This window comes from Polyodon spathula, chromosome 1 (assembly GCF_017654505.1).
Source record: "Polyodon spathula isolate WHYD16114869_AA chromosome 1, ASM1765450v1, whole genome shotgun sequence".
Taxonomy (NCBI): domain Eukaryota; kingdom Metazoa; phylum Chordata; class Actinopteri; order Acipenseriformes; family Polyodontidae; genus Polyodon; species Polyodon spathula.
In genome coordinates, this window is record NC_054534.1 from 13,039,424 (window position 1) to 13,054,378 (window position 14,955).

General features: G+C 36.4%; 1 pseudogene; it reads right to left on the reverse strand.

Annotated features, from left to right (window-relative positions):
* Positions 1-1,489: 1,489 nt before the first annotated feature.
* Positions 1,490-14,955, reverse strand: part of LOC121315471 — a 42,348-nt pseudogene continuing 28,882 nt past the window's right edge.

Here is a 14,955-nt window from a genome sequence, read left to right on the forward strand (position 1 = left end):
TTCCTGGGTCGCGCCAAGTAGCTGTTCTTGGCTGTTAACCTGCATTGGTCTTTACACTCTTGTTGCCTTAGAGAGCAAAATTGGCTTGGATAGTTCTCATTGCACCTTACTGTTCTCTAGTAGCCATACTTTCTAGGTATGTAATGAGTCACGACAGTGACTTCCCAGGTTGGTTCCTTGCAATGTTCAGTTGCTTGGTCAACCTGATCAGTAAGTAAGTTGCTGAACTGAGTCAGTCATGACATATATAACTGATCTCCATTGTAAATGGCCATATTGTAAGAATGTTGTTTCAGTTTGTAAGATACAGTCCAGTACTTTGTTGAACACATGAAAGAGGAAACTGTAAGTAGCATGTTTGAAGAAAAAAGTCTGGATTGTCTCAGTGTAAATTATGAGGTCACGAAATGAATAAGGAAACTCAGATGCACATTTTTGGTTGTAAAAAAAATATAACTGGAAATAAATCCAAGTCAAACAGATGCATACAATTATTTACCCTTTGCTTTTTAATGATAAAATATAGGTTGCAGTTGGATATCTTTTGATGGTGACCAGGTATCATTGCCTAATAGGGATGTCACATTTGGTGGCAGAACAAAGTTAACCAAGTTTTGAAGACAAACTTCAGATTGTAATTGTCTTCAAAACTTGGTTAACTTAGGGGACCGGCTGAAACTTCTCCAAGGATACTACACATTGTTTAAAAAACACATAATAAAGCTTAGTACAAGAACACTGTTTTTTTTATGATCACATAGTCCTTTTTTGATATTGTTGGTAAATATTGGAAGACATTTCAAGTGGACCAAATTCTTGGGAGATGTTGCCTAAATTATGGACGAGTGTACATAAACCACATGTGATGCAGAAAGAGAAGGGCGGAGTAACTCATGTCCACATAGTGACAGTATATCAAACAAGCCTTAGACCTCAGTTTTCTCTATGTGGGGGTTGATCTTGTATGATTTAAAAACTTGTTTCAAGGTATTTCCATCAATGAATTGTATATACAGTGTGTGTGTATATATATATATATATATATATATATATATATATATATATATATATATATATATATATATATATATATATAGAAACTATATTTATGGACTCTGACAGTTTGTGCACAAGTGTCCACATCCCAAAACAGTCTTTAAATTGAAGAGTGCAAGTACATATCATCCCTAATTATCAGGAGTTCAGACTTTTCTTCCCCCTCATGAATGCTGGGGAAGTTTGGGTCTCTGCTGTTCATGAAGGTACCAGTGCTATCAACTGGTACTTTTTTAATAAACATTTATTGGCAAAAAAAAACAAAACACTTGACACTAACAAAACCCTTAGGATTTTGTAACTTTTAATGAATGGTAGTTGGAAGTGGGGGCACGTCTTTTTTCTGATTCAGGTAGATGCATGAAAAGGTGTCCATCTTCTTGTGGATATACTCTGTAAGAATGCAACAGTGAACTGCTGCTATCCAAGCGGCTTATTTGCTTTCTTTAGTGTTCTCCCTCAAATGGATTTTGTCTGCCTTTGTCTTGTAGTGTTCCTCTGGCTAGTTCCATAATTGCTCAGCTGTCTGGAATGAAATTGTGAGAATGAACAAAATAAAAGCGCAGCTGTTAGTTTTTATAAAGCAACTGCTTCCTCAAAATATAGCTTCCTTGTAGAAATACCAGCCATGCAGTTGACAAATTCTTATTTTCATTGGAACTTTTTTTTTTTTTTTGCATGTAGTTTTCTGCTGTCTTTTAATCGTGGATTCACAAACATGTAGTCAAAAGCCAATGTTGTTGCCTGGTAAATGTCAAAAGCAAGTAATGAGAGGGCATAATTAAAAAAAATAAAAACTAATGTTTAAGAAGTTATGTATTGTTGATATAATAATGGCTCAGTAATTCCTAAACTCTTATGAACAATTCACTCATTAGTGATTCCCCAGAAGATAATCTCTCTCCTATATTGCACATATTTAAATCTCATTGGGTAATCCTAGTATGATGAGGCATTACAACAAAAGTCCTCTAATCATCAGCTAGGAACCATTCAGCTTAGATGAGCTGAATGGCCTCTTTTCATTCATAAATGTTCTTATATTTTTAAATCCTTTTTGCAAAATGTGTTTCTCCACACACATTCAGAACTCTTAGAAAGTACATTGAAAACAAATCTTTCAGCCACCATCCTCCTGCTGGAATAAATGACCAATTAAAATGAAACTGCTTGTCAGCTTTATCTCCCATTCATGTGCAAAATAAGTTATTACTAAAGATAACGGGTGGAGAAATTAACAGTTTGAGACACATATTTGTTTGACCAATGTAAGCTGTTTGCCTGACTTAAAAGCCAGCGAACTGTGCATGAGCTATCTGCAGACAATGTAGCTTGCATAACGTCACACAAGTAGCACAAGCCATATGAATACTTATGGGTTGATGTAGGATCATTGACAAACTCAAAACAGCAAGAAGCATTCATATTATCGGCTATCATCCCACTACTTAATTTCCTATTGCAGTTTAGAGTGTGTTTTGAATCATTCCTTGTATTTTAGAAGTCTTTTTTCATATTTAATTTCTTCCACAGCATGTTGTACTTCCTTTAAAAACTTTGACATCTTTATGGAAGAAAGCAACCTTCTTGAGCACTCATCTCTCTTTACTACAATTCTGTCTATTGTACTGTATTTCCTACCAAGACTATAACAATGTGAAAGACACAAACACAATACAGTAGAGAGTCAATTATCCGATCTTTGATCAACCAATCACGTGATGAATTACGTGTGGTGTATTACACACACAGTTTCTGCTGCTAAAACAGCTATGCGGGTTTAGCTGCCAAAAAAAGAACCAGCAGGCAAAGGCAAATGGAAGTTACAGAATTATTAAATTGTTGCAGTTAAACAAATTAAAACAGAAAACTTTGTTATTTTTTTTATTTTTCTTCTATTTCGTCAGTAAGGGCTGGAGATGGTGTCTGTGTTACTGAGCAGCTAAACTTAACAATGCCTTAACAGCAAGACCAAAGTAAAGACACATTTTACATAATTTGTGAAGTTTAATGAATCCTAAAGTTCTGTGTGAAAGTTGTACTAAATTGTATTTGATAATTTTCAAATTTGTAATGTTGTATGCTTAAAGTGATAGAATAGGTTACATCAGTAAGTACTTGTATACCAAGTACTTGTGTATGTTAACTTTATTATATACATTATTAAAGGTACATTAATTGTTATTAATACCTGTTCAATAATCCATACAAATCGATTATGCAAACTAGTATCAGTCCAAATTAATTTCGATAATTGACTCTACTGTAGAGCTGCTACAATTAAATCGAAAATTGATTTTTATGTTTTACGTTTTTTTTTCTCCTCACCACAGGAAGTCCCCACACAGCACAGGTGTTCTGAGGGAGTGTGAGTATCCTCCAACTTCACAACCCTAAAGCCAGAATCGCTTTTACGCTGAGCAATCCAGTGAAGAGGTGGGCAGGTTACTTTTTATCCACTCTGAATGTGCTTAGTGTGTGGCCAGTAAGGTTCGCTGTTGCGTAATAAGGAGAAGCAATCTCTGCCGGTTTCCCATCCCCCACCCCAGGAGCATCACAGTCAATGTGACTCCCCATCGGGGTACCCAGCAAAGTTTGGCCATCCAAACTGTGTGAATCATCCTGCTCTCCCAGCCGCAGACCTTTAACTGGATGAGCCACTCGGAGACCGAATGACAACCTTTTTGATAGAATTTTTTTTTTTCGGTGTGAAAGTGGGGTGGTAGGAGAATCGTCCGAGCAGCTAAAAAAAGATTAACACAGAAGAGTTGTATGCACGTAGACCTCGCTACAAACCACTTTTAAAGGACATTCATAAAACAAACAGTCTAAAATTTGCCCCAAGAAATACCTACATGAATCTGAAGCATTCTTCAACAAAATTATCTGGTCCAATAAGACTAAAAAATAACTTTTCCTAAAAATGGACCACAGTATGTTTGGAGAAAATAAGGGAAAGCCTTCAATCTAGAAACCCTTGTACCCACAGTTAACCATGGAGGTGATTTGATCATGATATGAGGGTGTTTTAGACATTCATGTGATTGAAGATTGAATGAATGCAGCCATGTATCAAAACATTCCACACAAAACATTCCATCTGCTCGTAGGCTGATATGCAGACAGTTTATCTTCCAACACAACAATGACCCAAAGCATATGGCAAAGTGAACTCTGGAGTTCTTAAAGAAAAACAAAGACAAAAGTTCTACAATGGCCTTCACAATCACCAGATCTCAATTTAATATAAATGCTTTGGGCTGAACTGAAAAAAGCTGTAGCCATGCACTGTGTATCCAATCTGTCTGAGCTGAAGGAAATATGCAAGACAGAATTGACACAGTTTTCACCAACAAGATGTAACAAAATGGTAAAGAATTATCATATGCATCTGAAAGCTGTAATAAAAGCAAAATAAGAACACACAAAATGCTAAAGCAGGGGTGTCAATACTTTTAATGAATACTTTAAATGAAATATGTTTCTTGTTTGTTTTAAAAATATTATATTAAATCGCTAGATATTGCTTTTTGCTTTTGTTAAAAAGTGGTTCAAGTTTACTAAATAATCTGGTAACTTGAATTATGATATAATAAGTGTAGGGAGCCCATAAGTTTTATTTGCCGACTAACAGGTAAGGAAGGCATTCAACAGCTGTGGGTTGAGCACTTGTACTATATGCACAATTGTTGAATGGATGGAAGCATGAAATGGTAAGGTGTGTGTGAAGAGCAATCCCTCCCCTACCTGCTCTGGAGTGAGGTTCCTCTGTTCCTGAGCTAGCATCTCATATCCCACCATGAACTTCCGAATGGTGGAAGAGCGGAGGAGGGGTGGGTAGTAGTGGACGTGGAGCTGCCAGTGGCTCATATCTTCTGCCAGCTGATGGCCTGTGGGTTCTCCTGTAGAAACAAGGATAAATACTTTTTAAGGCAATGGGTTGCATTGACTTGGGAGGGCCTCAAACACAGGAAAGGAACATCACAAAAGGTACAAACAAAAAACTTCATGCAGAGAGCATTTGGCTCAGGTTCAAGCCCAAATCCACTCCCAACCTCAAAATGAAAGGGATGTCATGTGATTTAAATGTATTCTTACCTGCCCCAGTCAGTAGTGCAGAATAATGTTCCATATCACAGGACGGATCTGCAATTTAATGGCTGAAGCACAGATTGTAAATCACAGCTCAGCCACTGACTCACTGTGACCCTGAGAAATAACTTGGAAGCAGTGTCACCACTGGTAATGCGACACTATCTCAGCTGGGCTATTTTGTTATTCACAGGAACTAACAATACATGCATGAGTACCATATATGTAATTTAAAAACAAAGCAGTGCATCATATTTTAAAGTTAATTTGTCAGTTTTACAATTTTAAAATGTATGTTCTTAACTTTTTCTGCAAATCAAAATGTCCCTATACGGGAAGCAGTAAGCTTAACAGACAAATAAAATGAGTTTTGTTATGCAAGGCTCTTGAGAGTTCTACAAACTGTCTGCTGTGAAATTATAAACAAGAATTTCTCAAACCCCTTGCAAAAACATGCAACTTATGAACCTGTGATAATAATGAGGTACATACATGCATAAAGCTAAATTTATTTGGCAGGGGAAAAAAAATGTTACCGTTATAATGACAAATGTACAGTATATTCTGTACTAAAGTATGGCTTCAATTACAACTTCCAGTGGGGAGAAAAAAATCTGTAAATACAGATTTCCATCGGCTTTAAATTGGACAGCAGGATTTCTCTTTATTCAATTACACAGTTGACAGGAATTTCATGTGGAGTTACAGTCTGCGTTTTAAAATGGACTGTAACCAAGGCAATTAACTGTTAAGTAATCCAATATCTCCCAATCACACTTCATGTTTTCTGGATATAAATGAGGGTACATGATCACCCCTAGCATAACCATGAGGGCAAAAAGGAGAGCAGCTGGGGGGAGCCCTTGCCAAAGAAAGCAAACACAAACAGTGCTCTTCACATGGCACAGTTAGCTCCAGTTACTTAAAATATACATTTTAAAAAGTAACTGTATTTTGTATTTTTAATTTACAATTAACCTAAAATATTGTTTCGAACAAAATGTTAGGTTATTATCATAACCCTGGTTCCCTGAAATAGAAATGTAACCATTACCGAATGGGTATTTACCTCCTAAAAACCCAAATCCTAAAACTTGTATACTAAAGCTGCTCACTGAGCCTGTGACGCAGTCATGACATTTCTATTTCAGGGAACCGGGGTTATGATAATAAGCTAACATTCCTTGTCAAGTACAAAATGTAACAATAACCGAATGGATCCGTACACCTAAGCTGTCGCAAAGACAAGATTTCTGAATGATTAGAATGCTACAAGGCTAAGCCAAGAGGCTTCCCCGTGTGTTACCATTCAGAACCCAGGTAACAAGTAGCCTGGAGGGAAAAATGCTAGGAGGATCCACGACATTAAGTCTGTAGAACCTATTATACCCTCCGCAGCAAGGAGCCACGGCCCAATCCCGAACACTGCCTGTGGCAGCAGGCACAGCCGGCTGTGCTGGTCTTTGATGCTGTTGGGGCCTAGGGTGCCAATTTGTCTCTGGTTTATGTTCTGGAGGTAGTTGCTTGGCTCCTTAGTGGATTCGTGCTGCAGCATCTCATCCACTGTGGGACCGAACTTATGCCTGGGATTGATCGGAGGGTCCGACAGTGGTGCTTTGTCCCCATCAGGTACACATGCCTGGGAATGCCAAAGCTGCCTGCTGGCGTCTACCAGCCGTCAAGTTTCTGAGTATGGCCTGTCCATTGAGTTTGGACACACGGAGCAGGTTTTTGTTCACCAGGCTCAACTCATCCAGCTGTTGTGGTGAGAGCCTGTGGTTCTCAGAGAGGGACAACAGCAAATGCGACTGGTAGGCTACCAGGATGCTACTGTAGTTCCTTAGCACTGCGGCGAAAACCCTGGCAGAATAGGCTCTTTTGAGGATCATCTCAGAAACCCAGCACTGCTTGTTTGGGCAGGCATCACCCTTGGATAGGAGCACCAAATTAGGAGCCTGGACCTAAAAGCCAGCCACAGCAATGGTAGGCACACATCATTCTTCCATTATAAAAACGCAGTACATGTTCAGCACATACGTTTACAGGGTAGTATTTATCATTCTATTTTTATTCGTATCATTGCAGTTTAGTTCATTTTTCTGTTTCAAGGAGCTGGGAGCAATGTATTATGCTTCTGTGATTTATAGTCACTATTTATCTTGTACTGTTTTGCTTTCAATGTGTTCTATATTTCATTTTGTATGTAATTGCTCTCGTGTTATAGCTTATAGTACTTTTATTCGTTGATGTTGCTTAGTTTATTGATTTTTTTTTTTTTTTTTTTTTTTATTAGATGGCCAGTCTGTAAAACTAGTTTTTCCTTCCAGTTTTCTCTTCTGTGCAATGTAAGATCTTCAAAAGAACCCCACAGGCATTGTTTTGTGTCTGCTGAAGACAATGCAAAACAATAACCTACTGTGGACATCCATACTGTAATAGTTAGTGGGGGAGCCTGATGTCATTTTTCCATCACAATATACTGTATTTTGTAAATATTAATGCATATGGTAATTGCGACTGCTGGACATATTAAAGCCTAGTGGTTAGAGCCAAGAAGCAGAAGTCAAATGGTCCTGGGTTCAAATCAGGGGCACCACTATATTGCTTGTTTATGGGGGTGCAAAAACAATCCTTTCTCTACCAGTGGTTTGTTTTAAGTTTATAAGTCTTGCTTAAGAAAATCTTTTTCGCCAGTGTGGTTTTGGCATTAAGTCATTTTTCGGGGTTGAAAAACCTCCTAACACTGAAATATGTACATTAATCTAATAACTCATCAACAACATATATGATCATCGTTAGTCAACTTCTTTTCTTTTCCGCTTTCAAATAAAACCCATTAAGCAACTGAGTGAAAAGTCCTTTTTTCTTTTGTGGTTTTCCCAAAATGGAACATAACATATGATTGAACACAGATTGGAAATGTTTCTTCAGATGGGTTTTATCAAGAGGTATACTATAGGACTTTAGAAAATGAGCTGGAAAGAACGTCTTTCACAAGTACAGGAAGGTAGAGTATTCAACTGTACAAAAATAACACTGCAATTTTACTGAGGAATACTCATCAGATGTGTAAATCAAAATATCAATGTCTCATTTGTCTGATTTTAATAAACTACCAGCATACACCAAGAAACAAATTTTGCCTTTTCCTTGTAATATGACATGTCTATCTCTTTGGGAGATATGGGAGCATAATATTACTGGCATTCCAAACGGGGTTGGAAGAATGATAACTATATTGTTTTCTGTGTAATTGTTCCTGCTAGTGTCCATATAGTGTACATAACTATGATGACATACAAAAGTAAAGCAATTAGGCATGTAATCACTCTCAGCTCTGAATTGATTCACACAATGTCAGTTTACTGCAGGTTTGTTTTTTAATGTTATTGTTTTAAATAACTCCTTTGGGTTTTTAGTAGGGTTTTTAGTAACACAAAAGAAAATAATTTTAAAAGTAAAAAGTTTTATTTCAACAAACTACCAGTGGGTCATTCACAACACATGGACTAAATGTTGTCATCTTTCCCACTTCACCATCTCGGATTCTTTTGAGATCACATATGGAAGTAACTGAAAGTGCTTTAGGAGGGATTCCAAAATATTAGCTCTCAAAGTATTCGAGATATCTTCTTACACACAGAATTGACCATCTAGTTTAACAATGTGTCAACATATTGACGATTGATGGCTACAGATGTTAATTTTAAAAGTAAAAAGTTTTATTTCAACAAACTACCAGTGGGTCATTCACAACACATGGACTAAATGTTGTCATCTTTCCCACTTCACCATCTCGGATTCTTTTGAGATCACATATGGAAGTAACTGAAAGTGCTTTAGGAGGGATTCCAAAATATTAGCTCTCAAAGTATTCGAGATATCTTCTTACACACAGAATTGACCATCTAGTTTAACAATGTGTCAACATATTGACGATTGATGGCTACAGATGTTAATTTAATGACGCCAATAAAAATGCCATATTGTACTCCTGAACTCCAGAACTCCTGAAGCCTTGTGCGTATTATCTTCCCTTAAGCAGCACAGAACTCAGAAGGGATAGCAGATATTAATTTGTGCTATGTTTCTTAAACTATGATTCTGAGAATTGTAAATGTATCAATCTACTTAAATATGTCACACTTTATCCTTAAAAGTAGCACAATTTGTGTACACTCACCATTGTTATTTTGTTAGAATTAATCAAATTACAAGGTTTACATGCATCTAGACAGCAATTAAATGATGAAACTGCAAATTGTGGTGTCTACGTAAAATATTTTCAGCTAAACTACAGTATCTACAGTATATGTAAGTAGTTTTTAAAATGAGTATCAGTATCTATTTTTCATCTTTATAGGACCGTTGGAGACAGTCATTTTATTTATTTTATTTTATTATACAATAATCCTGCATCTGCACTGTAGGCAATCAGGCTCCTACTAAATTTACTCTTAATTTATCTGACTTATTATAGGTTATCCAACCAGAAATCATTGTCACCTGACCATACCGTCTTTGATTAATGTACCTCTTGAAAGAGATCCAGGCAACCATAAAGGGCAAGCAGTTTACTTTAACCTATTCACATATACAGCATGGACACACTGCTGGCACATGACTATTTTATCAACATAAACATCCAAGGTCACCAATACGCTAAACCCAGAGCCGGATTAACACAAGGGCTTTAGGGGCTGCAGCCCAGGGCCTCAGATTCTGAGGGCACTATATATATATATATATATATATATATATATATATATATATATATATATATATAAAAAATGAATAAGTAGCGAGTGACTATATGGATAGGAACAACAGGCCTGTTTAACCACGCCATATTGCATTGGAGGATCTAGGAATGCCTGATCATATGACTTGACCTGTGATCAAGTCATGTGCCACCTTTATCAAGTGTGCTGAGGCACGAACGTGACACAGATCAGAACCTGTAAATATTCGACAAAGCAGGAAGTATGAGAGTGACGCTGAAAAGCAGAAACACAACAAACAGTATAGTGTCATCACGAGGAAGATGTGTCATACAAAACACCAACGCTGACATGCTATTTTAATACAATACCAACAAATGTGTGTGAAGGTACCAGGTACAATAAAAATAAGCCTCATCTTTTTCTCACTCTATTTTAGTACTAGTTTCGGGTGTGTGTTTCCATGTAATTTTCTTTCAGATTGAGGAATTCTCGTTCCGAATGCAAATAAACTAGTTCATATTAAAATTTGAATTTGGTCTTGCGTGACTTACTCATATCGTACAGCTTTCATAAACCAGGTTTCCATTAAGTTTTTAGGGTGTACCCCCCACCACCCCCCCCCCCCCCCCCCCCCCCCCCCCCCTTAAAATACCCCCCCCCCCCCCCAAAAAAAAAAAAAAAAAAAAAAAACAAACAAGCTGTACACAAATAACAATAAAATAACAACATCACATAAGAAAGCGCTGTGTACTATCCTTGTATTATTTACTAAACATTTTTTGACTATACTATGAACGTATTATACACATACATATTGGTAAGAGATAAGGACAACACATTTCCAGATAACTTGCTTTTACAAGAAAAGAGTCTGCAGTTTGCACTTCCCATTTTGTATTTGAAACTGCCAGTAACTAGTGCTTTGGCCAATGCTCATTTTCAAAACTGGCGCTAATGCAAACATCGAATCAGGTAAAATATGTATCAGCTAAGACTGAATAATTTGACGTTGATGTTAATCGAGCACAGTGGTAGTAAAACAGTAAAGGAAAGCAAACTAATATGCAAAGAGGGGCCCCCAAAACCTAATCCTTTAAACTTAATCTGGCCCTGCTTAAGCTAATATTACACTAGAAGAGCAGTTCTACATGAAAGTGCTGACCTCTCAAACATGGTCCCTTTTCACAACTTCTCACAAAAAGTTAACTAAAGTAAAATATCCTTCCCTGAAAGAAACTCTTACAATAAACTCTAATAAAATCTAATAAACTCATTAGACATTTTATAAAGTGCTTATGTAGCCAAGTATTTGGGGAATTTAAAAAGTTTTTAGGCCATGGTCACAGTGAAAATAATGAAAAACTGATAGCATACCTCATCTAAAAAAGGAGCCAAGCCTTTGTTTCCCAGAGATTTTTTTTCCCCAACCAAGGAAATTGTTTGAGGCAGTCTACTTGTTTTTATTTAACTTTTGTTTCTTTATGCAACCTGGTACAATATTTGCAAGTTCCTACTCAAAAGAAGTGAATTATGTATTATCTAGGTTGATTTTACTTCTAATCAATTCTGCTATGTTAGCTTTTTTTTAACAAATACTATTCAAACATTTCATGACTTCTCTGTCAAGGTTCCTTATCTGTGAGGTCCTTGTATTGATGGCTAAGACTGCCATCTTTAAACGTGTTAGTTTACTACTAATAAACGTTTAGAAAATCCATAAACTATAATGTAACATTATGCAGCTGACTAGTCTATATCACTATATATCAAGAACGTAATCTGTGTTGTTGCTTCTAAAAGTTACTGAGAATTTGCATCTGTGAACAAATAAAGGATGATGATGCAGAGATCAAGAGAAACCTGCTTTGTTAATGTATTTTATACATATTATTTTGTTTTAAATCAGTCCCAACTGTAGCCGTCTGTCTTAAGCAAAACTAATAATATTTAACATTACTATGTTGTCACGTGCCACTGTTTAAGAATTTTTTAACCAATGCACTATCCACAGCCTTTTTCATTTTTGACTACTGTCTGAGTCTTAATGCCGCTGGATCATAGCTTGACATATGTAATCCAATGAAACATTGCAGGTGGTACAACATAGTTTGCCACCAAATTGTGCAAAATTATTGTACACGATCCGCTGCAGTAATTATTGTAGATTTTTTAATTCATTTTGGACACTCACAAAATGTTCACTCACTTACTACTAAACCCGCCCTGGATGCCTATATCTACCAATGAGCGAGGAGAGGCCAGAGTGGTTATTGGCTGCTAAGTGTAAGTGTCTATATATATATCTATCTATTATATATATATATATATATATATATATATATATATATATATATATTATATATATATCGCTAAGGAATTCAAATCTCACGTAGCATCGATGCGGGCTCTACCGTGTGGAAGATGACCGCAACTGGAGTTATGCGTCCCGAGTCGAAGGCGAGGGAGCGATAACGAAAGTCAAGGTAATCTACCACACGGTAGAGCCCGCATCGAGAAGGCTCTGTCGCTATTAGAAAACAATTTATTTCTTTATCTTCTCTTTACAAAAAACTTTAAAACCTAAATTTACCTAGAATTTCTGACAGTTCTGTATTTTAACTTTTCTATTGTGGGGGGAGGGGGTTAGCGGTAAATTGTGTACGTTTCAAACTGAAATCTTATTCAGGGATATATTTCCATCGGTAATAAAAATACTATTAACGAAAAGGCTCAAAACTCTAGATTGTGCGCATTCCTTGTTAGTAGCTGCCAGTCTGTTTTTCATTCAACGGTTTCCTTCAGTTTTCTTGACACTTTTTGTAAATTCAGTATTCGGCCTAATCTTTTGAGATGGATTCGGTATTAGGCCAAATCACAAAAACTTGGATTCGGTGCATCCCTACTTGGTTTACATATTGCCAATTTTCATTTGCCAACATTTCTTCTGTTGCAGCTGAAATGTCTTGGCACCAAAGATTCAATTTCTCAATCCAGCTGGTAGTCTATAATAAGCTTGTTGTACTCATGTATAATTGAGCAGGAGCCTTCTGCTGTGCTGCAGTTCAGTCTAATACTTGAGGTATGATAAAATTCTCTGACAAAATTTGAGGTATTTCTTTTGTTTTAATCTTTTGTTTATGCATTACCAATCTGATAACTATAATTGCCTGACATAATCGGAGAAAATCACTTAAGGGACTAAAAATAAAAATATTAAATCCTTGCAATATTGTACCCCCTGATAATGCACATTTACAGTTTGTAAGATACTTTTTTTATCCCTGTGTGGGCAAAATGCGAAATGCACTTGTAACTAATCTGTTTCATTTGGGAACAGTTTGGGTCTTTATATAAAAAGATTACACTATTCCAATAAATCTCTCGCAGAGACCAACATTGTGTTGAATCAGTAAGAGAGACTCTACCAGTAAGTGTTATCAAAGAAGATATTAAGGCTTTTTACATTAGGTTTTAATGGCTTCTATCAATGCACAGAAAACAGTATACTTTTAACACAATCAATTAAAAAAGTTATGGTTGTACAACTTTTATGTCAAAGACTATGAAACCATTTGAAAGCCACAGTAGTCTGAAATTAGCTCTGTCCAAAAGATTGATGCTGTATTTACAAATCTCAATCGATCTCAATCTCAATCAACCATTTTTAAAGTCAGTTTCAAAATAATAAAATAGGTAAAAATATTGTGCATTTCCAAGAAATGTACATGCATTACCCGCCAACAGTAATGGTCAGACATAAGCAATCTGAATAACTTGGAGTGAGGACCTTTTTTTTACCACACTCAACCCACTTGCTTACTAAATATCTTAGTTGTATCTCTGAAAACATCTCTCCAAAGAAGATGTTATTGATTAATCTGTCCCACAATTATGCCTGGGGTGACACTAGTTGATCATGCACCCCAGAAATTGGAAACCCACTTTTTGGGTATGATAAACAACACATTGCCCACCTATTCATTCTGCATTTCTAGATAATGTGCGCATTAAAATCTATTTAGGGGCACCAAGTAGGAAGTCTGAATGTGGGTAAAACCCCTACGGCCGGTTTCACAGACTCCGATTAGCAGTAATCTTGGGCTGCTTTACCTAAATTAACATTAGGTAGTCCAAGATCTGTGCTTACCAATGTCTGTGAAGCCAGCTACTATTTATTTATCCATCTGACTGTACACTTGTTCATAGGCAGTCTGCATGTCTCATTTACAGAGAAAATAGCAAACGGTTCTTTAAAATGGTAACCATTAAGTAATCACACAGTGGATTGGAGATGTATCAAACAAATTATAAAATCGCTACACTGTAAAACCAAAAAACCTAAAAAAAACAGAGAATAGGAAATATTAGAAAGAAAAAAAAAATCCAAAAAGGTAAGTATAACATTGCAGCACAACATATAGAAAGATACCTTAAACCCTGTTAGATCCAATAATAAGCGTCTTATAGATTCACTGAAAGCTGGCTGCTGCCCTTATCCTTTTCAGCCACTAGCAGTTTTTAATAATGAGTGGACAGGCACAGTAATGTTGTTGTAAAAAAGTATACTTGCTCTGAGAGGCAGTCTTGGAATTCTAAAAATTGGTAGCCTTAAGTGTTCTATATTAAGCAACCACAATGGGCAGGTAAATTTTTCCTTGGTTAAATAAATCTTTTTTCTAAAGACCAAATACCAGTAACCTGCTTTATATCATTAGAAATGCCAGGAACAAGCTAACATGAATTATTGCCAGAAGGAGGATGTAACCCAGAACCATATTATTTCAGATTTCCACAATAGTAGCTGTGTGGGAAAAAAACACATAATAAAACTAAGATACATTTACACAGTCCATATTATTAATAGTATTCCCTTGTGATTATTTAAACTCAATTCAGAATTGAACTTGAAACCCTGCCACTGCCACCACAAACAATCTGCCAGTGTTAAAGTGAAGCACCACAAACAATCTGCCAGTGTTAAAGTGAAGCACCACAATCTGCCAGTGTTAAAGTGAAGCACCACAATCTGCCAGTGTTAAAGTGAAGCACCACAATCTGCCAGTGTTAAAGTGAAGCACCACAA